The sequence below is a fragment of the Sapajus apella genome, unplaced genomic scaffold (genome assembly GCF_009761245.1).
Source record: "Sapajus apella isolate SASKATOON/1434 unplaced genomic scaffold, GSC_monkey_1.0 scaffold62, whole genome shotgun sequence".
NCBI classification, from domain to species: Eukaryota; Metazoa; Chordata; class Mammalia; order Primates; family Cebidae; genus Sapajus; species Sapajus apella.
In genome coordinates, this window is record NW_022437002.1 from 8,253,988 (window position 1) to 8,278,748 (window position 24,761).

The 24,761-nt window shown below is 42.8% G+C and overlaps 1 protein-coding gene and 1 pseudogene across 2 annotated transcripts in view; both read left to right on the top strand.

Moving 5' to 3' along the window:
• THRAP3 (thyroid hormone receptor associated protein 3) overlaps window positions 1-24,761 on the top strand; it is an 81,531-nt gene that overhangs the window by 21,760 nt on the left and 35,010 nt on the right. For both annotated transcript variants that reach the window (XM_032246951.1, XM_032246952.1), the window contains exon 2: window positions 10,846-10,948. The gene's annotated coding sequence lies outside the window, so the exon portion shown is untranslated. The remainder of the gene's footprint in view (window positions 1-10,845; window positions 10,949-24,761) is intronic.
• Window positions 17,621-18,716, top strand: LOC116529286 (annotated as a pseudogene).

Consider the following 24,761-nt stretch of genomic DNA (forward strand, 5'->3'; position numbering starts at 1 on the left):
TTTTTTTTTTTTTGAGACAGAGTTTCACTCTTGTTACCCAGGCTGGAATGCAATGGCACGATCTCGGCTCACTGCAACCTCCGCCTCCTGGGTTCAGGCAATTCTCCTGCCTCAGCCTCCTTAGTAGCTGGGATTACAGGCATGCGCCACCATGCCCAGCTAATTTTTTGTATTTTTAGTAGAGACGGGGTTTCACCGTGTTGACCAGGATGGTCTCGATCTGTTGACCTCGTGATCCACCCCCCTCGGCCTCCTAGAGTGCTGGGATTACAGGCTTGAGCCACCGTGCCCGGCCTTGAGATGGCGTCTTGCTCTGTCTCCCAGGCTGGAGTTTAGTGGTGAGATCTCGGCTCCCTCCAACCTCCGACTCCTGGGTTCAAGCAATTCTCCTGCCTTAGACTCCTGAGTGTCCAGGACTGCAGGTGCGTATGTGCCACTGCTTCCCTGGTTCAAGCAGTTCTTCTGCCTCAGACTCCCAAGTAGCCAGGACTATAGGTACATGCCACGATGCCAGCTAATTTTTTGTATTTTTAGTAGAGACAGGGTTTCATCATGTTGGCCAGGCTGGTCTTGAACTCCTGACCCCAGGTGATCCACCTGCCTTGGCCTCCCAAAGTGCTGGGATTACAGGTGAGCCACCGCACCTGGCCTGAATGTTCTCAATGTCACTGAACTGTACATATAAAACTGTTTAAAATAGTCAATTGTATGTTATATTTTACTGTGGAGTGGGGAACTGTGTAAGTGAGTCACATTCATTCAGGCGTTTTTATCTAGACACTGGAGATAGAAAAAGGAATTAGATCTGGTACCTGCGCTCAAGGAGTAGTTTAGTAATAGTGCATGACTGATGGTTTTCAAGGAAATAGAGGCTCAAGTGGTAAGGAAATGCTGGTAGCTTATACAAGTTTTGTAATGTGATAAAAAGATAAGTTCTGGGAAAGTAGTTATTATGAGTTCTTGACCATTCAGTCTGATCTGCTGGGCGGGGAAAACTCAGATGAGAAAGTTACTTTGCCCCAACATCTCTGCACAGCCTGAGACCATGAGTTGAAAAACCACTGGTGTCTAGGTATAAGCATTCAGGTTCATCAGCTGGCATGTTTGATCCCTCCCTCTCTGTCTCTCTCTCTCTGTCTGTCTCTCTTTCTCTCTCCCTGTGTTGTGTTGAGAACTTGAGGCACAGAATGATAGGGTTATTTAGGGGGCAGACTCATTCAACTTGGAATCAGACATAGGCTTGGGTTTGTTGCTGAAAGAGCATACTGCTCTTTTTACCGGGTTTTTTTTGTTTTGTTTTGTTTTTTAATGAGGTGGAGTCTCGCTCTGTCGCCCAGGCTGGAGTGCAATGGCGCGATCTCTGCTCACTGCAGCCTTCAACTCCCAAGTTCAATATAGCACCACTGCACTCCAGCCTGGGAAATAAGACAAGAGTACTAGTCGCCTGTCTTAGCCTCTTGAGTAGCTGGGATTACAGGCACATATTGCGATGCCCAGCTAATTTTTTTTTTTTTTTTTTGAGACGGGGGTTTCTTTTTTTTTCCCAGGCTGGAGTGCAATGGCGCGATCTCGGCTCACTGCAACCTCCGCCTCCTGGGTTCAGGCAATTCTCCTGCCTCAGCCTCCTTAGTAGCTGGGATTACAGGCACGTGCCACCATGCCCAGCTAATTTTTTGTATTTTTTTTAGTAGAGACGGGGTTTCACCATGTTGACCAGGATGGTCTCGATCTCTTGACCTTGTGATCCACCCGCCTCAGCCTCCCAAAGTGCTGGGATTACAGGCGTGAGCCACCACGCCCGGCCTAATTTTTTTTTGTATTTTAAGAGATGGGGTTTCACTGTGTTGCCCAGGCTGGTCTCAAACTCCTGAACTCAAGCAATCCACCCGCCTCGACCTCCCAAAGTTCTAGAATTACAATTGTGAGTCACCATCCCCGGCTTTCAGGTTTTGTAGATGGAATTAATGTCTTACATTCTAAGTTTGCCATAAGGCTAAATTCTGAATTCTCATGAGAATGTAGTTGTTTAATGGCCACCAGCTTGTTGAAGTCTTATGTTTTCATTGTCCTTTTGATACTGGCTCAATTAACAATATTTATTGAGTAGTCCTTTGTGCCAGGCAGTTTTTCAAGAACTTTACACTTATATTATCCAGTGTTCAACAACACTGTGAAGTAGGAACAGTTTTACAGATAAGGGACCATAGATGGTGAGATTAACTTATCCAGGGTCTCACAACTAGTAGTTGGTGGAGTTGGGAATCAAACCTAGGCTTCAGAGCCAGATGTGCTCATATTATTTATTGAGCAGCGCTTTGGAAAATACTTTGGGATGACTACTGACTTTTATTTGCCTTACTCTGAGTTGCTGGGCATAAAAAAAAAAAAAAATATCCGTTTCTACCTTTTGGGAGCCTTACAGTTTTGAGAATTACTGTTCATTAGGGTTTATTTATTTATTTTTTGAGATGGAGCTTTGCTCTTATTGCCCAGGCTGGAGTGCAGTGGCACAATATTGGCTCACTACAACCTCCACCTCCTGGGTTCAAGGGATTCTCTTGCCTCAGCCTCTCAAGCCGCTGGGATTACAGGCACCAGCTGGGATTACAGGCACCCACCACCACACCTGGCTAATTTTGTGTTTTTAGTAGAGATGGGGTTTCACCATGTTTGGTCAGGCTGGTCTCAAATGCCTGACCTCAAGTGATCCATCCGCCTCAGCCCCCTGAAGTACTGGAATTACAGGTGTGAGCTACCGTGCCCAGCCAGGGCTTATTCTTATTGGTTGTCTGCACTAAATGCATGTTAGACAAATTATGAAGAAAGGGGGTTGACAGCCTTTCTCTCCAAAGGATCAGATGCTTTAGGCTTTGCTGCCCAAGAGACAAAGTTGAGGCTACTATGTGGGTACTTACATGACAAGAGATAAAACAAATTTGCCCAAAGTTTTTATTAGTAGAATTCAAAATAGAATAATGAGGCTGGGCATGCTGCCTCACACCTGTAATCCCAGCACTTTGGAACGCCGAGGCAGGCGGATCCCCTGAGGTCAGTTTGAGACCAGCCTGGCCAATGTGGTGAAACCCCATATCTACTAAAAATATTTTAAAAATTAAAGCCAGCCGTCGTGGCTCAAGCCTGTAATTCCAGAACTTTGGGAGGCCAAAGAGGGTGGATCACCTGAGGTCAGGAGTTCGAGACTAGTCTGACCAACATGGTGAAACTTCATCTCTATAAAAATTATAAAATAATAAAAAAATAAAAAATAAAAAAATTAGCTAGGCATAGTGGTGCATGCCTATAATCGGAAGGCTGAGTCACAAGAATCTCGAACCTGGGGGGCAGAGGTTGCACGGAACCAAGACTGCGCCACCGCACGCCAGCCTGGGTGTCAGAGTGAGATTCTGTCTCAAAAAAATATATATATATGTGTGTGTGTATCTAAATATAAGTAATGAGTTCAATTTTTGTAATAACAAGTCTATAAGAATGGAATTCTGATTTTGGGGAGTACAGTTTCACTTAATTGGGGCTCAAAGTTAGCATTGCCTTTCAAAATTGATGGCAAATACTTAATATGTTAATGCTGATCTATAGCAAAATTTTATGTATGTCATCTTTGAAAATGTCTTCACACAAATAGGTACTGCCAAATACTTATATTAATCTATGAGCATGTGATTTTAATTCAACAGATTTATCTTTTGGAAGGCACAGAAATGTGTTAGATTCCTTTTTTTTTTCTTTTATTAGATTCTTGATATTTGTCTTTTAGCATACCATAACATTGCCGATAAATCGCTTCCAACTGAAGATTACATGGAAGCTCCTTAGTTGCACAGTTAGACGGATTTCGAAATATGGAGATTTACTTTACACATGCATTGAGGTTGGAAATATGCTGGAACTATAGTTTGAGGTCAGAAAATGTATCTGCTTCGTATGTATATGGGAATGGAGATGCCACTTCTTGTTCAACTTTGGACAGTATGAGAAGTAAATAAAGTTATTTGACATTTCTTAAAATTTAAACACTTACTGTCATTGGTATTATTTTATCACAGTATGTGTTTCCCATAGAAGAGTTGTTTTGACTTCTAATTTTATTTCTTTGAGACAGAGTCTCCCTCTGTCACATAGTCTGGAGTGCAGTAGTGAGATCATAGCTCACTGCAACTTCAAACTCCTGGACTCAAGAGAGCCTCCTGCCCCAGACTCCTGAATAGCTGAGACCACAGGTGTACACCATTGAGTGAGGCTAATCTTTTTTTCTTTCAGTTTTTGTAGAGATGGGTCTTGCTGTGTTGACTAAGCAGGTCTCAAACATCTGACCTCAAGCTGTCCTCCCACCTCGGTCTCCCAAAATGTAGTGAGCTACTGTGCCAGGTCCTTGTAATTTTAAATTGAATTCGTTAAGAAACATCATGAAGTCTGCAGCAAAAGCTAATTTTCAAAGCTATTTGGTGTCCACAATAATAGTGGTTAAAGGTGGTTTTTCTTGTTCAGAAAAATTTCATACTCAGCCTTGAGCTTTTCAAAAAATACAGTTTTCCTCCTTACAATTCATCCAACTGCCATGTAATAGGGCAAGTCAGGATATTCACCTTCTTTTTCTCATCACTGCATTCCAGCCTAGGTGACAGAGACCATATCTCAAGAAAAAAAAAAACCTGCAAAGAAACTGCTAAATAACCTTATATTTTCACAATGTTTGTAAATTTTTCCAACTAAGTCCTTTTCTTCTCCACACATATTTTTACCATCATTTGCTTTCCTGTAAGTTGGGAATATTGTGATGAGTGCTTAGTTTGGTGATATCATTGTGTGTTGTATTCTTGGCATATCTTTGGTGTCATTTCATAATAATCACAAGGATATGCCATCAAATTCAATAGCAAAACGATCCATACTTCACACTGTGCCTTAAAAGGATAACATCAAAGTTTACTTTTCTTGTTTCGTTATGATGGATATGCACAGGTAATTAAAATTAATAATAAAATGTGGGTTGGGCACAGTGGCTCACTCCTGTAATCCCAGTACTTGGAGGCTGAGGCAGGTGGATCATGAGGTCAGGCATTTGAGACTAGCCTGGCTAACGTAGTGAAACCCGGTCTCTACAAAAAAAATACAAAAAATTAGCTGGGTGTGGTGGCTGACACCTGTAATCCCAGCTACTTGGGGAGCTGAGGCAGGAGAATTGCTTGGACCTGGGAGGCGGAGGTTGCAGTGAGCTGAGATCGTACCACTGCACTCCAGGCCAGTCAACAGTGTGAGACTCAGATAGACAGGCAGGCAGGCAGACAGACAGTTAGATAGATAGAGATACTGCCTATGCATGGCATTTGAAATGCTGTTGAGTTATAATTGTGTCACTGCAATTTGTAGCAGAGCAAAGCATTGAGACCACTGAAGGCAGTCCCTGTTGAAGCTACTCGGATCTCCTTAGTGTGCAAGTAGCTGTCTGTAAATGAATGTAACTGTTCCTATAAAATTGTTTATGGATGTGTAAATTGGAATTTCTCTAGACCAGCAGCTAATATGGGGGGGAGGAGTTGAAATACTGTATAATTTTCACTTTTGATTAAAAAATAATTTAAAAATGGTAACCATTCCTAGTTCATGGATCGTACAAAACCAGACAGTGGGCTAGGTTTGGTTTGTTTTCCATAGTTGCCAACCCCTGTTGTAGAATGCTCTGTATTCATGACTCATTTGGAAGTGTTCTGTTTTCTTCCAAGGCCATTTATAGTAATTTCACCAGCCTTGGATCAATCCTGGTTCCCACTGATACCATGAAAACTACTCGGAGCAGACGTTGCAGTTTTCTATGGTAAAAACTAAAGGTTTATTTGCTCAGCTGTCATTATCTTATTCTTAGTATTTTTTTTTTTTCCAGTGGGGGATGGCTGAGATTACATTTTGTTATTCATTAGATACTTTGGGTTAACTTGAAGACACTGTCTTCTTTTTTTTTTTCACTTTATTTTATTTTATTTTTTAAAGATGGGGTTTCACCACGATGGCCAGGCTGGTCTTGAACTTCTGACTTCAGGTGATCCACCCACCTTGGCCTCCCAAAGTGCTAGGATTACAGGCGTGAGCCACTGCGCCTGGCCTTTTTTCACTTTTAATTGCTGTCATCACGCTTTTGAAGCAAGAACACGTTAGTCTTAAAGTATTTAAGCTTGTGATGCCTGGTGGTTGAAAGGACTAGCTATTGACCTAGGTTCACAAGGGTGGGCAAGGTGTTTCCTTATGTTTTATAATTCTCAATAAAAGATTGCCAGGGGGCCGGGTGTGGTGGCTCACGCCTGTAATCCAAGCACTTTGGAGGCCAAGGCGGGCGGATCACCTGAGGTCAGGAGTTCAAGACCAGCCTGACCAACACGGTGAAACCCCATCTTTAAAAAAAAAAAAAATTGCCAGGGGCCAGGCAATAAAAGATTGCCAGGGGCCACACTGTAATCCCAGCACTTTGAAAGTCTGAGGCTGACGGATCATATGAGGTCAGGAGTTCAAGACCAGCCTGACTAACATGGTGAAACCCTGTCTCTACTAAAAATACAAAAAAAATAGCTGGGTGTAGTGGTGCATGCCTGTAATCCCAGCTACTAGGGAGGCTGAGGCAGGAGAATTGCTTGAACGCGGGAGAGGGAGGTTGCAGTGAGCCGAGATCACAGCATTACACTCCAGCCTGGATGAGGGAGTAAGACTCCTCAAAAAAAGAAAAATTGCCAGAGGTACTTGAGGTGAGATAAGGAAAAAAAAATCAGTCTTGTTAGTTTTGTTTACCAAAGGAGATACAAATGGTATAATCCTAGAATTTTAGCGTTTACCTTTTGTTTGGACTTGGGAACTATATTGTTATTTAAGGTCTAATAATGTGTGGAACATGGGAGTGTTCTGAGTGACACTCTGGTCTAAGGCACTGTTGTCCTTTAGCTGGATTATTATTGTGTTATTCTTTTTTGAGACAGGGTCTTGCCCTGTCACTTAGGCTGGGCTCACAGCAGCCTTGATCTCCTGGGCTCAAGCAATTTTCTTGCCTCCGCCTCCCATAATGTTGGGATTATAGGTGTGAACCACCACACCTGGCCTGTCTGGATTATTTTGGGTATTATCTACTAATTTCTTCTATTTGTGGCTGACACAGCAGCCAGCATGTGTCATTGCAGTTTGTAATATTTTGAAACATAATTATGCTCCTTTTATTCCTGTGCTCTAAACACTCCAGTGGCTGCCCTCATTACCCAGAGGAAAATCAAAGTCCTTAATGATGCCTTTCAAGGCCCTGTTCATTCAGCCATGTTTCTGACCTGATCTACCAACAGCCCCCTTGGTAACTTTTTGCATTGCAGACATTCTTATTTTTGTTTCTTCCTCAGACAGCCAAGCATGTTTCCTCCCCAGGGTCTTTGAATTTGCTGTTTCCTCAGATAAGGCCCACTTACACTCTTTTTCTTCCAGTCTCTGCTCAGCTGCCTCATTAGAGAGACCTTCCCTCAATACTTGATATAAAATTGTATAACTCTTACTCCTCCATGTACCCCCATCTGCTCCTTAGAATGTCAGTTCCAGGCATAAAGGGACTTTTAAGCCATTGAACCTCTAGTTCCTAGAATAGTGTGTGGCATGCAGTCAGTACTTAATAAATTATTTGTTGAACAAGTGGACAATTAGTAATGTGTAGAAGGGAAGAGGGTCTATTGTGGCATCTCCTTGCTAATACACTGTTTGGCCAAAGGAGAGGTTCAGAAGATGGAGGCTGACAAGTGTGCCTGTGGCTGGCCAGATAACATGCAGGACAGGCTCCATCGGAGGAGGGCAACTGAGGTGGCAGGGGTGACTCAGAGTTTCAGGTGTCTCTTTGCTGTCACAGAGAACTAAAGGCCAGAGCCTCAGATCTGCTTCTTCACTCGTCACAACAATGGGAAATTGAAGATTTGTTGGAGTGATAAAATTCTTGCCAATATCCAAGAAAAGATTAATTAATAGGAAGGAAATACGGTGGAGTAATAAAATGGGAGATTTAGGCCGGGCACGGTGGCTCATGCCTATAATCCCAGCATTTTGGGAGGCCGAGGCAGGTGAATCACGAGGTCAGGAGTTTCAGACCAGCCTGGCTAACATTTTATATTTGTCTCTACTACAAATACAAAAAAAAAAAATTAGCTGGCCGTGGTGGCGGGCGCGTGTAATCCCAACTACTAGGAAGGCTGAGGCGGGAGAATTTCTTGAACCCGTAAGGCAGAGGTTGCAGTGAGCCAAGATCGCGCCACTGCATTCTAGTCCAGGTGACAGTGTGAGACTGCATCTCAAAAATAAATAAATAAAATGAAATGGGAGATTTGTGTGTGGGTACTTTTGGCATCTGGTTAGAATTGGATGGATATATTGGAGTAGGTTGTTTTTTAATTCAGTATGTTAGAGCAGTTTTTAATTTTAAAATTCAGCATGTAAGAGCAGTTTTCAGTCCTGTAGCAGTCATGGGATTTCCCTCACTAGCTTGGCAGAGCTGACTGATGTGATCCCCTTGTGCTTCTGGAGTGAAGAATTGAGGGAAAGAAGTTTTGGCTAATGTAACCTAGGATGAATTAGAAGAATAAATAGTGAGAATACATGCAAAAGTATTTTGAATGAGTTTTTGAAAGTGCTGTATTTATACTTAAATCAACTAAGTAAATACATATCAATATTAATTTGATATTAATATTGGCAAAGGGTCTGAATATGAGCCTTATCTGGATAAAATTGTCTTATCCTTTTAACAATTTTTTAAGAGTATGTTTTTGTTGGCTCTTTGTGATGTTAATTATTACCTTTGATATAGGTGAAGAATATATTGCTTAGGTATTTGGTTTACACGGTAAAAGCACATGTCAGTGTTAGGTATATATAGAGTTTACAGCCTAATGAGGGAGTGTAAGGAGAGACATGTCCAGGGTAACACAGAGGGCAGTAACTAACCCAGCCTAGTAGATCCAGGGATAGCTTGCTATGGAGGGGAGGAGATCCTCATAGGAATGAGTAAGTTTGGCAAAAGAGGAGGCGGCATTCTAGTCTGAGGATTCTGCATGTCTAAGGAGTTAGGAGACCATAGCTTAAGAAGTACATTGCTGGCCGGGTGCGGTGGCTCAAGCCTGTAATCCCAGCACTTTGGGAGGCCGAGGCGGGTGGATCACGAGGTCAAGAGATCGAGACCATCCTGGTCAACATGGTGAAACCCCGTCTCTACTAAAAACTACAAAAAATTAGCTGGGCATGGTGGCGCGTGCCTGTAGTCCCAGCTGCTCAGGAGGCTGAGGCAGGAGAATTGCCTGAACCCAGGAGGCGGAAGTTGCGGTGAGCCGAGATCGCGCCATTGCACTCCAGCCTGGGTAACAAGAGCGAAACTCTGTCTCAACGAACAAAAAAAAAAAAAAAAAAAGAAGTACATTGCTTTCTTCCTAGCTAAATAGGCAAGGATTCAGCTATGTGTAAACTGCAGGGTTCAGAGAAAGCTAAGGTGGACAGCCTGCCCTGACTTGATTGAGGGAATGCTGCGAAAGTGGGAGAAAAAAAGATAAATGTTGAGACTGAATCTCTTCAGATTATTTGGATCTTATGTGCCTTCTTTATTTCTTTTCCGTTTTTTTTTTTCCCCCAGACGGAATTTTGCTCTTGTTGCCCAGGCTGGAGTACAATGGTGTGATCTCGGCTCACTGCAACCTCCGCCTCCCAGGTTCAAGCAATTCTCATGCCTCGGCCTCCAGAGTAGCTGGGATTACAGGCACCTGCCACCTTGCCCAGCTAATTTTTTTATTTTTACTGGAGACAGGGTTTCGCCGTGTTGGCCAGGCTGTTCTTGAACTCCTGACCTCAGGTGATCCACCTGCCTCGCCACCCAGAGTGTTGAGATTACAGGCATGAGCCATCGCACCTGGCCTTTCTTTATAGTAATATGAATAACAACAAGGCTTTGATAAACCAGAAGTGAGGACATCTAATTACTTATATGAGCTTGCTAAACTTGGCTTTCCTATTTGCTTTGGAAAACGCTGTACACAGCTATTTCATGTATGACCATGTTCATAGATCTGGGAATATTTAGACAACTGGAGCAGAAGTGTGCTTTTTTTTTTTTTTTTTTTTGAGACGGAGCTTCACTCTTGTTATCCAGGCTAGAGTGCAATGGTGCGATCTCGGCTCACCACAACCTCCGCCTCCTGGGTTCAGGCAATTCTCCTGCCTCAACCTCCTGAGTAGCTGGGACCACAGGCACGCACCACCATGTCCAGCTAATGTTTTGTATTTTTAGTAGAGACGGGGTTTCACCATGTTGACCAGGATGGTCTCGATCTGTTGACCTTGTGATCCACCCGCCTCGGCCTCCCAAAGTGCTGGGATTACAGGCTTGAGCCACTGCGCCCGGCCTAGAAGTGTGCTTTTATGGGTGGGTACGGGGAGTTATTTTACCTTGAAATTCATTTGTTAAAATCATTTTAGCATACCTCTGTTCATTTCTTTCTTATTTTGAACATCTGATTCTTCTCAGGTTCACCAGGTTGAGTTTTATGGAGATTGTGAATTAGTCTTGCATAATGAAAACCTTAGCACCTGAAATATTGCCAGTGAAAGTATCAGGTTACAGGAAGGAAGGTTTTTGCTTTCCATGCCCTAGAAGGTTAGATGGATGAAAATGTGTCAGAGGCAGACCATCTCATACTTTGAGAGAAAAACTTGGGTCCACTTGGAGTAAAGCTGAGGGCTAAAGTAGGGTTTGTATTTATAGATTTCAAGCATCAGTAACAGAATCTGCATTCGGGTAGCCATTTTCTCACTACTTATTTTCTCTCATTTCAGAAGTGTATCCTGACTTGTAAATTGAAGAAGCCAGTGGTGCTGCAAGTGTTATTTTGGGGTAGTGCCTGGGATCCAGTGCAAGTCGAACCATTGTTCAAATAAGGTAAATGCATGGTGGTAAAAGAAACTAATAACTTCACTAATTTATAAAACCCATCTTATGTTAAGAATTGATTATTTCGAGACCAGCCTGTACAACATGGTGAGATCCTGTCTCTACAAAAAATAAAAAAAATTAACCAGGCATGGTGGCGTGAATCTGTGGTTCCAGCTACTTGGGAAGCTGAGGCAGGAGGATAGCTTGAGCTCAGTAGTTGGAGACTGCAGTGTACCATGTTCATGCCACTACATTCCAGCCTGGGTGACAGAGAGTAAGACCCTAGCTCAAAAAAAAAAAAAAAAAAAAAGAAAAGAAAAAGAAGTGATTATCCAGAAGGTTCTTTAATGGAAATTCTGGGTTCTTATGAAACAGTATTTGTTTGAAAAAGGTTGTCTATAAACTTGACATCTGTAATCACTGTTAATATTTTGGGGAGCAGTCCCTTTACATGTTTATGTTGTTTGGATATATATGTGTTTAATCAAAATTGGGGGCCGAGTGTGGTGGCTCACAGCACTTTGGGAGGCCAAGGTGGGTGATCACCTGAGGTCAGGAATTCAAGACTAGCCTGGCCAACATAGTGAAACCCTATCTCTACTAAAAATACAAAATTAGTGGGGCATGGTGATGCATGCCTGTAATCCAGCTACTTGGGAGGCTGAGGCAGGAGAATCGCTTGAACACAGAAGGTAGAGGTTGCAGTGAGCCGAGATTGGGCCAGTGCCCTCCAGCCTGGGCGACAGAGCGAGACCCTGTCTCAGAAAAACAAAAACAAAACTTTTATGCATGTAGGCATATCAGACTATCGGTTCCATAAGGCTTTTGATGAAAAACAGCAGTCCCTCCCCACTCCCCTTCCCAGTCATTAGAAGCAGTTATTTTAAACTCTGCTGTTCCTTTTGGTATATCTCTCTCAATAATAAGCTGCTTTTGCTTTACGGTATTTGTTATTATTTATTAACTTCACTTCTTAGATTGTGGTAGTTTCTGGTAGGCTTACCTGAGAACCTCACATGCCAACATTAATTGTGACTCTGGTTATAATGTAATTTTAGTCATGGTAGTATCATGGTTTACAATATTATTATGATTACATAGAGCTTATTCACAGCCATGTTATGTTTACTTTTCCTTTTTTGTACAACTATTTGCTTTCTGTTTCTAATAGTCATCTTTTTGTCTATTTTGCTTAGTTTCTATGTCTTTATCAGTAATTTCTCTCTAAACGCTAACCAGAAGTGTAAATCTTGCTCTGTACATTTAAACATTTTGGCTATATTATAAATTGTATCTTGGGCCTAGCACAGTAGCTCACACCCGTAAGCCCAGCACTTTGGGAGGCTGAGGAGGGCAGATCACTTGAGGCCAGGAGTTCAAGACCAGCCTGACAAACATGGTGAAACCCCATCTCTACTAAAAATGCAAAATTATCTGGGTGTGGTGGCAGGCATCTGTAATCCCAGCTACTTGGGAGGTAGAGGCAGGAGAATCACTTGAACCCAAGAGGCAGAGGCTGCAGTGAGCCGAGATCACACCACTGCTGTCCAGTCTGGGTGACAGAGCAAGACTCCATCTCAAAAATATAAATAAAGAAATAAGTTTTATCTTGGAGATACCATCTGATCTGCCTCATTCTATCTGTGTGCTCTAGGCTCTCATGCCTGGGCCATTATCATGATGATTTTACCTGTGTCCTTTGGAATGGATCCTATTATCTTTTCCCATTTCTTTCTCTTCCTCTTTTTTTCCTCATTCCTTTTTCTTTCTTGATTCAGTCCCTTGTTTTAGAGAATAACCTATTTTTGTTAGCTTCCTGAGAAAAGAATACTGAAAAGGTAGGTTTTTTAGAAATTACATGTTTCAAAATGCATTTATTCTGCCCTCATACTGATTATTGTTTTTACCAGGTATTTAGAATTCTAGTTTGGAAACAATTTTCCTTTGGAATCTGAAAATGCTGCTGTATTGTCTTTGGCTTCTACTGTTGGTGAGATGTCAGTTGCCTTTACGTATTACTTGCATGAAATCTGAAACTTTTAGACCTCTTTGTCCAAAAGTGTTCTGAAATTTCATAATGATCTTTCTAGTATGGCTGTTTCCAGCCAGTGTGCTGACCACTCAGGGGACTGAAACTTCAGTAAAAAAAAAAAAAAAAATTCTTGGCCAGGTGTGGTGGCTCACACCTGTAATCCCAGCACTTTGGGAGACTGAGGCAGGCTGATCACGAGGTTTGGAGTTTAAGACCAGCCTGGCCAACATAGTGAAAACTCATCTCCACTAAAAATACAAAAATCAGTCAGGCATGGTGGTATGCGCCTGTAATCCCAGCTATTCAGGAGGCTGAGGCAGGAGAATTGTTTGAACACAGGAGGCAGAGGTTGCAGTGAGCCGAGATTGTGCCACTGCACTCCAACCTGGATGACAGAGGGAGACTGTCTCTACAAGTGTGGTGGCTCACACCTCTCCTTAGTAACTGTTTACTGTTTCTCCCACTTAAACATTATGCTTCTGTTTTTGTGTTTGTTTTTTGTTTTGTTTTGTTTTTGAGAAGGAGTCTTGCTCTATCACTCAGGCTGGAGGGAAGTGGTGTCATCTTGGCTCACTGCAGCGTCTGCTTCCCGGGTTCAAGTAATTCTCCAGCCTCAGCCTCCTGAGTAGCTGCGATTATAGGCGCTCACCACCACACCCAGCTAATTTTTGTATTTTTGTTAGAGATTGGGTTTCACCATGTTGGTTAGGCTGGTCTCTAACTCCTGACCTCAGATGATCTGCCTGCCTCCCAAAGTGTTAGGATTATAGATGTGAGCTGCTGCCCCTGGCCTGTTTTTGTTTTTCTTTCTTTTTTTTTATTTGAGACAGAGTTTGGCTCTGTTGCCCAGGCTAGAGTTCAGTGGTGCAATCTAGGCTCACTGCAACCTCCACCTCCCACATTCAAGTGATTCTCCTGCCTCAGCCTCTCGAGTAGCTGGGACTATAGGCAGGTGCCACCATGCCCTGCTAATTTTTGTATTTTTAGTAGAGACAGGGTTTCACCATGTTGGCCAGGCAGAACTCCTGACCTGAGGTGACCTGCCTGCCTCTGTTTCCCAAAGTGCTGGGATTACAGGAATGAGCCACCATGCCTGGCCTGCTTTTGATTTTTTCTAAATTTACTCAGTCAGTAGATGCTTGAGTACTTGTTTTTTGTAATAGGGATACCAGTAGTAAGCAAGACAGGATCCCTATTCTTTTTTTTTTTTTTTTTTTTTTTTTCATGCGATGGAGTCTTGCTCTGTCACCCAGGCTGGAGTGTAGTTAGTGGTGGGGTCTCTGCTTACTGCAACGTCCACCTCCTGGGTTTAAGCAATTATTCTGCTTCAGCCTCCTGAGTAGCTGGGATTACAGGCATGCTCCACCATGCCTGGCTGAGTTTTGTATTATTAGTAGAGACGGGGTTTCACCATATTGGCCAGGCTGTTTTTGAACTCCTGACCTTATGATCCGCCCACCTTGGCTTTACAAAGTGCTGGGATTACAGGCGTGAGCCACTGCGCCCTGCCAGGATCCTTTCTCTTGGAGTGCTTAACATTCTAGTTGGGGGATGCAGATGACTATTTCAGGTTTTCCTAAGTGCTAGTTTGTGAAAGGAGTAGGACTATAAGATAACTTAGGGGAGGTTTCGTAGATGTATGATAAAGGAAGACTCTTCCTTTCAAGTAGATGACGAGCTGAGATCTGAAGGATGAGAAAGGGGTCAGCCACACAGTGAGTGAGGCCGAGGAAGAATATTCATGTGGAAGGAGCAGCGAGTGTAAAGGTGCTTAGATGAACATCTGGCTTGTTCAAAAACAGAAAACTGTTTTGGCCAGGACAGAGAGACTGAATGAGGGAGGGAGTGGTTTGAGATGATGCTAGAGAAGTAGGCAGGGGCCGAATAATTTAGAATCCTTAGAGTGTGGCTGGCTAGAGCTTTCATATATACATCTGAGAAGTTCAATCTTGTTTCTTTTAAAAAAGCAAATACAAGATGTTCTGGGAAAAATGAGAACCATTTCTGTAGGCATACATGTGCTGTTCCAGAAAGAAATCGGAGAGAGAGGAGCTACACTGATCACATGTATCTGGACTAAGTTCTGCTTCAGTGTGTGGATCTGCCTGAGGTGGAGTCGGCGTCTCTATATAGATAGCTTTGAGTAGTATTTTATTTTATTTTGTTTTATTTTTTGAGATGTAGTCTCTCTATGTCGCCCAGGCTGGAGTGCAGTGGTGTGATCTCTGCTCACTGAAACCTCTGCCTCCCAGGTTCAAGCAGTTCTCTGCCTCAGCCTCCCGAGTAACTGGGATTATAGTTGCCTGTCACCACGCCTGGCTAATATTTTGTTTTTTTTAGTAGAGACGAGGTTTCACCATCTTGGCCAGGCTGGCCTTGAACTCCTGACCTCATGATCCACCTGCCTCGGCCTCCCAAAGTGTTGGGATTATAGGCATAAGCCACCACGCCCGGCCGAGTAGTATTTTAAATAATTTTAAATGGAAGCAACAGGTCGAGTTCTCTTTGATTTTTTTTTTTTTTTTTTGTAGACTTAGATGATTTGATCCAAAATGGTAGTAGATCTTTAAATCATTTTTGATCTCTTACATAGATGTTGTGTTTGTATTTAGACATCTCAGCCTGCTCCCCCAAACTCATGGAAAGACACCAGGTAGTCACTGCAACAGGAAAGGCTTAGTGGATAGTGACTAGAAATGGCAAAAATAAATGACAAATCTAAAAGTGATTGGACAGTACTAGATTGGGTTTTCAATTTGAAAAGATATAATCATTGTTCTCAAGGACAGTGCTGTCCAATAGAAGTAGAATGTGAGCCATATGTAATTCAATATTTTTTAGTAGTGACATTTAAAAAAATGATGAAATAATATTTTTTTTTGAGACCAAGTCTCAGTCAGTCACCCAGACTGGAGTGCAGTACGATCACAGCTACTGTAACCTCCGACTCCCAGGTTTCAGCAGTTCTCCTGCCTCAGCCTCCCTCCCGAGTAGCTGGGATTACAGACATAAACCACCACGCCCAGCTAAATTTTTTTTGAGAGGGAGTCTTGCATTGTCACCTGGGCTCGAGTACAATGGCATGATCTTGGCTCACTGCAACCTCTGCCTCCCAGGTTCACATGATTCTCCAGCCTCAGCCTCCTGAGTAGCTGGGATTACAGGTGCACACCACCACACTTGGCTAATTTTTTTGTATTTTTAGTAGAGACGGGGTTTCACTATGTTGGACAAAATGGTCTTGAACTCCTGACCTCATGATCTGCCTGCCTTGGCCTCCCAAAGTGCTGGGATTACAGTCATGAGCCACCACATCTGGCCTGCTCATTTTTGTATTTTTAATAGAGACGGGGTTTCATCGTGCTGGCCAGGATGGTCTCGATCTCCTGACCTCATGATCTGCCTGCCTCTGCCTCCCAAAATGCTGCGATTACAGGTGTGAGCCCCCGTGCCTGGCCAATGAAATACATTTTAACATGATATGTTATTTATATGATTCAGTGTATCCAATACATTCTCATTTCAACACCTAACTGATATAAAGAATAGTTAGTGAGATATTTGACTTTCTGCTTATACCAAACCTTAGAAATCCCATGTTTATTTTATACCTGTAGCTCATCTCGATTCAGATCAGCCACATTTCATGTGTTCAGCCTACATGTGTATTGGATGGTACAGCTCTAAGAGTTCATATTTCTGAAGGAACAAATAAACGAGTATGATTAAGTTATTGAATAATGGCTTTCCATATTCCAAACATAATACAAAACAGTGATATACTAACATAAAATAAATCTAACACATACTTTTTTTTTTCTCCTCTAAACCTCCATGTGATCATCTTTGGGAGGATGAAGACCAACGTCTGTAAAAGCTGTCAAATAATTTATTTCTCCTATCATAGTTCTATACAGGCTTTATGTAGAACTCTTTGGAAACAGTGGATGTCAGTATGGAGGTGATGTGCAAAGAATGTCATGGCCCATTGGTTCTGAATCTTTTTCTAGGTTTCTTCAATTAGAGTCTTGATGGATGGACTTTTTTTTTAAAAGTTCTGTAGGTGATTACAGTACATACCAGTGTTTAGCCCAAGGCTTTAAATAGTAATACTTCCATTTTATTTTATTTTGTTTTATTATTATTTTTTTTGGAGGCTCTGTCGCCAAAGCTGGAGTGCAGTGGCTTGATCACAGCTCGCTGCAACCTTGATCTCCCAGGCTCAGGTGATCATCCTGCCTCATCCTCCTGAGTAGCTGAGACCATAGGCACATGCCGCCATACCCAGTTAATTTTTGTATTTCTTGTAGAGTTGAGGTCTCACTATGTTGCCCAGGCTGGTGTCTAACTTCTAGGTTCAAGCAGTCCACTCGCCTTGAGCTCCCAAAGTGCTAGGATTTCAGTGGTGAGCCAGTGCACCTGGCCAATAATTCCTTTTTTTTTTTTTTTGAAATGGAGTTTTGCTCTTGTTGCCCAGGCTAGAGTACAGTGGCGTGATCTCAGCTTACCGTAACCTCTGCCTCCGGGGTTCAAGCGATTCTCCTGCCTTAGCCTCCCGAGTAGCTGGGATTACAGGCATGTGCCACCACGCCTAGCTAATTTTATATTTTTAGTAGTTACAGGGTTTCTGCATGTTGGTCAGGCTGGTCTTGAATTCCCAACCGCTGGTGATCTGCCCGCCTCAGCCTCCCAAAATGCTGGGATTAAAAGCATGAGCCACCACATCTGGCCAATAGTTCCATTTTTGAAAATAGTTAAGTGTCATGATTGGCAGCTTAATTTAGCTTAAAAAAGATTTATCACTTTTCTGATAAAACACCAAATGGCGGAGTGGGGGCGGGGGTGGGGCCAGAGGCCCTGGGGGCCCTGGGGGTCCTGGGATGGGAAACCGTGGTGGTTTCTGCAGAGGTTTTGGCAGTGGCATCCAGGGCCGGGGTTGCGGCCGTGGAGCTCTTGGAGGCAAGGCCAAGGGTAAGGAGTGGATGCCTGTCACCAAGTTGAGCCGCCTGGTCAAGGACTTGAAGGTCAGGCCTTTGGAGGAGATCTGTCTCTTCTCTCTGCCTGTCAAGGAATCTGAGATCATTGACTTTTTCCTGGGGGCCTCTCTCAAGGATGAGGTTTTGAAGATTATGCCAGTGCGGAAACAGACCCGTGCTGGCCAGCGTACCAGGTTCAAGGCGTTTGTTGCTATTGGGGACTACAATGACCATGTCGGTCTGGGTGTTGTGTTCCAAGGAGGTGGCCACTGCCATCTGTGGGTCCATCATCCTGGCCAAACTCTATCTCCATTGTCCCAGTGTGGCAGAGGCTACTGGGGGAACAGATCAGCAAGCCCCACACCATCCTTTGCAAGGTGACAGGCCACTGTGGCTCTGTGCTGGTGTGCCTCATCCCCGTGCCCAGGGACACTGGCATCATCTCAGCACCTGTGCCTAAGAAGCTGCTCATGATGGCTGGTATCGATAACTGCTACGCCTCAGCTAGGGGCTGCACTGCCACCCTGGGCAACTTCGCCAAGGCCACCTTTGATGCCATCTCTAAGATTTAACAGCTACCTGACCCCCGACCCCTGGAAGGAGATTATATTTACCAAGTCTCCCTGTCAGGAATTCACTGACCACCTTGTCAAGACCCACACCAGTCTCCGTGTAGAGGACCCAAGCTCCATCTGTGGCTACAACGTAGGGTTTTTATACAAGAAAAATAAAGTGAATTAACCCTGCCAAAAAAAAAAAAAAAAGATGTGTCATAATAAGAGCTAGAAGGAAACCACAGGTTGTTAGTTAGTATAGATTATAGTGTCTTTATTAAGTTAAGAAAGCTGAGAATTTCTCTAAGGAACGAGAAGAAAATATTCCCCAATGGTAACATATACTCATTTAAAATGGGGATTAAAATTGCTTCTACCCTCCCTAGGAGACATAGAAGAGGAGCCCCTGAGGTGAATTGAAGATTTTTTTTAAGCCACCAGCTGTACTATTTATTCTTTTTTCACTATGATTAATTGCATGGATGATCCTGAGCTTAATAGACACCATTGAATGAATTCTCAGAGGAGTATCTCAAGTTGCCTACGCTGGGGATATTTTGATGAAAAAGTTCTAAATGAACTTTTAACTTGCTGTTGATTTTTCCTGCTAACATTCAGCATCAAAGAGATTTGTGTTTCAGAGGTGAATGTGGCCATTTGAATTGTCTTTTCTGATAATATGACCTTTCCTTCTAGCATACCTCTTCAGTGTGACACATGCTAATTTAACCAGTAAAAATATAAAATGCTGTATTGCTGTGTAGGAAGAGAACTGATTACTTACTACTTGTAGGCAGGTATTAATAAATAGTAAGAAAATAGAATCAGTTATGAAACCTGTTTACTCCCAGGGAAGTTCCTAAATACATCCCTCCAACCACTCTGGTTCTGTGGCTAAATGTGGCTTAAGGTGTTTACTCACATATTGTGTGTCGAGCACTTTGTATGTACTTCCTTAATTCTCACAGCAGTCCTGTAAGTGGTAGGTCACATTTGGAAGAAGGAGACAGTAAGTATTTTGTCCAGTAATGGGTGGCAGAGCCAAGATTGAACCCAGTTCATTTTTGCTGCCAAAGCCTCTACTTACTGCAGAACCTGGCCCAGTATTATAAAGTGGCTTGTCCAGAGACTCTTCTTACTGCAGAACCTGTCCCAGTTGTCCATTTAGGACTGGGCATTTTAGATTGATAGTTTGCTTTAGTATATTTCCTCATCTAACACCCACCTTAGTGTACCTCTTGAAGTAACATTACATTATGGGCATATGGACAACCTGAATGGAACGTGGATTCTAGTCTCAACTTAGTTACTTACTGTCTGTTGAGATTATGCAGAGATTTGGTCTTAACTGTGAAATGTGGGTAACATTACCCTTATCTTTTTTTAAAATATCTGTTTGAGAATAGTTGAAGATGTATTGAAAATTGTGAAGATATACAGAGTTTCTATATTTGCTAGAGCTGCTATAATAAAGTGCCACAAATGGTAGGCTTCAGCAACAGCAGTTTTATTGTCTCACAGTTCTGGAGGCTAGAAATGCAAAATAAAGATGTCGGCAGGATTGGTTCTTCCAGAGAGCAATGACAGAAGGATCTGTTCCAGGCCTCTCTCCTTGGCTTCTAGAGGGCCAGTCTTTTCCCTGTGTCTCTATTGTCTTCACCCCACAAGATTCCAAGTTTCCCCTTTTTATAAGCATCATATACCTCAGTAAAGACTCTTAACTCCAAATGAGGTTACATTCTGAGGCACTAGGGGTTAGGACTTCCCATATGTGATTTGGATGGGTAGATAGGTCACAACTGGACCCATAACAGTTCCTATGTACCCCTTGCTGTTTCCACTCTAATTAACATCTTACATTAGCATGGTACGTTTGTCGAAATTAATGAACCAGTATGAAACATTAGTATTAGCTAAAGTGTCATCCTTGTTAGAACACAAGAAAACTTAAGTTCAAAGAGAAGCAACTTGGAAAAGATCTTACTACTAGTGATCTTTTCAACTTTGGTGCTTTTTACACTGTTAACCAATGCAAACGAAAACCTCCACAGTCATATTATGAACCTGAAAAGATTAAAAAATAATTTTCTACTTATAGTTAGGTACAGCAAGACAGGAAACTTATTTAGTTTTTCTGCACAGGAAACTTACTGGTTTTTCTAGCGCACATGCCATGCGTGGCACAGTAAGAGTTCAATAAATCTTGATAAGATGAACAGAAGAATGCTCTTGGTATTTTTTGGGCCATATTTTTGAAGCATAGACTCCAATCTTAATAACTGTAAAGTACAGCAATTGTGAAATCTGCTTTAATGAGAAAGCAAAAATTATTTTTATTTTTTTATTTTACTTAAGTTCCAGGATACATGTGCAGAACATGCAGGTTCGTTACATAGGTATACGTGTGCCATGGTGGTTTGCTGCACCTATCAACTTGTCATCTAGGTTTTAACCCCCACATGCTTTAGCTGTTTGTCCTAATGCTCTCCCTTCCCTTGCCCCCTACCCCCCAAAAATTATTTTTAAAATTGCGAAATGGTCCAGACTTGGTGGCTCACACCTGTAACCCAGCACTTTGGGAAGATGAGGCAGGCAGATCATTTGAGGTCAGGAGTTTGAGACTAACTTGGCCAACATGGTGAGACCTCCATTTCTTCTAAAAATACAAAGATTAGCCAGGCATAATAACTTATACCTGTAATCTCAGCTACTTGGAAGGCTAAGATAGAAGAATTGCTTGAACCCGGGGAGGCAGAGGTTGCAGTGAGCTGAGATTGCATCACTGCACTTCACCCTGGGGTACAGAGTAAGACTCCGTCTAAAAAAAAAAAAAAAAAAATTAGCCAAGCATGGTGGCACGCCTGTAGTCCAGCTTCTCAGGAGGCTGAGGTGGGAGGATTGCTTGAGCCCAGGAGGCAGAGGTTGCAGTGACCTGAAAATGAGCTACTGCATTCCAGCCTGGGCAACAGAGCCAGACTCTGTCTCAAAAAACAACAACAAACAAAAATTTTAATTCCTGTGTGGAAATCAGCCTTGAGATAATCAGTACCTCTCTGGCTGCTGTATTTTGTGGCCCATGGAAAAATACATTTCTCATGAATTTTCTCCACCTCTTCAAGTTACTTAGAAGTAATGTGGTCCTGTTCCTTTAAAAAGTAAATGATGGAAGGAGTGGAGTTTGCTATATGATAGGAGCAGAAACGAATTCACTTGCTGAAAAGAGGGAAGGAAATGTGATCTCTTGCTGGTTCTGATGGAAAGAAGCCAGTAGCACAGTGTCCCTCACCCCAGTACGATTCTGTAGCTGAGCTCTGGCTTGTTCTGGAACCTCTCATTTCCAAGTGAGGTTGGTGCTGCCTGAATTTGGATTGTCTCAGATGCAAGTGATAAGTTTAAGTACAGTCAGAAGGTAAGTGACCAAGTTTTTGGACAGTTGATACCAATTTTCAGGCAGATTGGCTTGTTTTTAAAAAAGGGAGTAGATTATATGAATCTTAAACAATTTCTACAGTTAATTTCAAAGGTGGTGGAATGACAGTGTATGTGTTTGTGTGGGTAGGGGGTGATTCTCCTTTAAAAGCAGAGTTTTTTTTTTTACTACCTAATTCAAGTTTTTTTAGGACATGGCTGAAGTAGTAGAAAGGAATGTCCCACTCTATTCATGCATAGCTTTTACTTTTTTTTTTTTTTTTGTCAGTGATATGTTCCAAATAATCATTTTACTGGTGAAAAATAGAGGTAAAAACACATGCCCCAAATAAGGGTTTGCGGTTTATTCAGTAGGGGCCTTAGTTTTGGTAAATTTCTCTCATTTAGGGAGCCTTAACACTTGTTTGGCAGCGGTTATGTTTTTTTCAGCTTCTTACCTACTGGTGGCAGCGAGAAGGAACTGATCCACCCAATTCCACCCAATTCCAGGGTAGTGATACTTTGTGAGGAGAAGAAAGCAGTTAGCAATGGCTAAACCGGAGTCCAGAAAAGCATCTTTCGTTATTTATTAACTGATACTTGGGCTTGAAAGGAAGTAAGTCAAGAAGAGGTAGGATGGGCTCCCTGCTGGATAGATGGGAGCCCATATTCCCCATACCCACTCAACAGAATAGGGGCATCTGGGGACTTTCAGAGACTAAGCTCTGTCCGAACAGGTCTGTTTTACAACTGGGAGTCCAAAACATCCAAAGTGAATAGCAGCACTGTTAGAAAGAAATTACCCTAGGCTGGGCACGGTGGCTCACACCTAGTAATCCCAGCATTTTGGGAGGCCGAGGCAGGTGGATCACTTGAGGTCAGTGGTTCAAGACCAGCCTGGCCAATATGGTGAAACCCCATCTCTACTAAAAATATAAAAATTAGCTGGGTGTGGTAGCATGCAGCTGTGATCCCAGCTACTTGGGAGGCTGAGGCAGGAGAATCACTTGAACCCAAGAGGTGAAGGTTGAGCTGAGATCATGTGCCACTGCACTCCAGCCTGGACAACAGAGTAAGACTCTGTCTCAAAAAAAAAAAAAAAAAAAAAAAAGAGAAAAGAAAGGAATTACCCTTTTTCTCACATTAAAGGTAACAGAAAAAGCATTTTTTTTTTCTTTGCGGTTTAGTATGAATTTTCTGAGATACAGATGACTTAATGTACTTGTTTATCATCCCAAGAAAGACTAGAAAAGGAAGAACAGAGATTGAGTTTTTGGAGGACTTGGAATTGAACCTCTGTAGATAAGAGCTGGTCCAGTATTTATCACATTGGCAGTGTTATGCTGGGCTTGCCATTCCCTAATTGCTGTACTTTAAACTACTTCAGAGCTTATTCTTGGGGAAACTTACTTTAAGTATAGATCTGTCTTTCTCTGTTGCTCAGGCTGGAGCGCAGTGACAGTGATAGCTCAGTGTAGCCTTGAACTCCTGGGCTCAAGTAGGTGGGACCATAGACACAAACTACCGTGGCCAGGAGGGAAACTTCTTAATGGCTACTTAGAAAAGTAATCCATGTGTCCAACATTAGTTTTTTTTTTTTTTTTTTTTTGGAGACAGAGTCTCTATCTGTTGCCCAAGCTGGAGTGCAGTGGCACAATCTCAGCTCACTGCAACCTCCGTCTTCCAGGCTCAGATGATTCTCTTGCCTCAGCCTCCTGAGTAGCTGGGACTATAGGTGCCCGCCACCACGCCCAGCTAATTTTTGTATTTTTGGTATAGATGGGATTTCACCATGTTGGCCAGGCTGGTCTTGAACTCCTGACCTCAGGTGACCCGCCTGCCTCGGCCTCCCAAAGTGCTGGGATTACAGGCGTGAGCCACTGCACCTGGTTGCAGACGTTTACTATATTTTTATTTTATTGTTTTGTTTTTTTGAGACAGGGTCTTGCTCTATCACCCAGGCTGAGTTGCAGTAATGTAATCACAGCTCACTGCAGCCTTGACTTCCTGGGCTTAAGCAATCTTCTTGCCTCAGCCTCTCGAGTAGCTGGGACTACAGGTGTTCACCACCACACCCAGCTAATTTTTTGAGACAGAGTCTCATTCTCTCACCCAGGCTGGAGTACAGTGGCAATCTCGGATCACCACAATCTCTGCCTTCCATGTTCAAGCAGTTATCCTGCCTCAGCCTCCCAAGTAGCTGGAATTATGGTAGTATGCTACCACACCCAACTAATTTTTGTATTTTTAATAGAGATGGGGTTTTACCGCGTTAGCCAGGCTGGCTACCCCTTGAATTCACCCCCTTTGGCCTCCCAAAGTGCTGGAGTTACAGGCGTGAGCCCCTGCGCCTGGCCCTGGCTAATTTATTTATTTATTTATTTTTTCATAGAGATGGGGTCTTGCCATGTTGTCCAGGCTGGTTTTGAACTTCTGGGCTCAAGAAAGCCTACTTCCTTAGCTTTCCAAAGTGCTGGGATTACAAGTTTGAGTCACCACGCCCAGCTGGTATCTTTAAAAAAAAAAATTTATTTTATTTTTTTTTTTTTGAGGTGGAGTCTTGCTTTGTCGAGCTGGAGTGCAGTGACATGATCTTGGCTCACTGCAGCCTCCACCTCCTGGGTTCAAGCAATTCTCCTGCCTCAGCCTCCTGAGTAGCTGGTATTACAGGCGCAAACCACCACGCCTGGCTAATTTTTTGTATTTTTAGTAGAGATGGGGTTTCACTGTGTTGGCCAGGCTGATCTTGAGCTCCTGACCTCATGATCCACCCACCTCGGCCTCCCAAAGTGCTGGGATTACAGGTGTGAGCCACCACACCCGGCCTATCTTTAAAATTTTTAAACAGT